General features: G+C 38.0%; 1 protein-coding gene across 1 annotated transcript in view; it reads left to right on the forward strand.

The window, feature by feature from the left end:
- The window catches only part of RANBP17 (RAN binding protein 17), a 499,911-nt gene that overhangs the window by 461,214 nt on the left and 38,095 nt on the right, over positions 1-602 (forward strand). The gene's annotated exons all lie outside the window — the stretch shown is intronic.

Raw genomic sequence — 602 nt, forward strand, 5'->3', positions numbered from 1 at the left:
AGAAAATGCAGCCAGAATGTTCCTTGGAGGCAAGGATGGTGAAGCTTCACCTCACATACTTTGGACATGTTCTAGGAGAGGCTGTTCCTTGAAAAGGGACATCATGCTTAGAAAGGGAGGGTTAGTGAAAGAGAGGAAGACCCTCAATGAGAAGGACTGACTCAATGACTGTAGCAGTGGGCTCAAGTGTGTCAAAGGTGATGAAGATGACACAGGATAGGCCATCTTCAGATCTGTTGTGCATTGGGTCACTATGAGTTGTACTCTACTCAACAACAACAACCTCCAGCCAAAGGCAACTACTCCTTTCACTCACTATAATTTACCTTTTTTTAGAATTTTATATAAATAAAATTACTTGCCATTTGATATCTAGATTATTTTGCATAATACCTTTGGGATTCATTCATATTGTTTTGTGAATCATTACTTTCTTCCTATTTATTGCAGATAGATAGATAGATAGATAGATAGATAGATAGATAGATAGATAGATAGATAGATAAAATATTATTATATGTTGTTGTTGTTATGTGCCATCGAGTCGCTTGCGACTCATAGCGACCCTATGTACAACAGCCCTAAACTCTGCTCTGTCCTAT

This window comes from Elephantulus edwardii, unplaced genomic scaffold, assembly GCF_000299155.1.
Source record: "Elephantulus edwardii isolate Elephantulus edwardi_28Jun2011 unplaced genomic scaffold, EleEdw1.0 scaffold00033, whole genome shotgun sequence".
Lineage (NCBI taxonomy): Eukaryota > Metazoa > Chordata > Mammalia > Macroscelidea > Macroscelididae > Elephantulus > Elephantulus edwardii.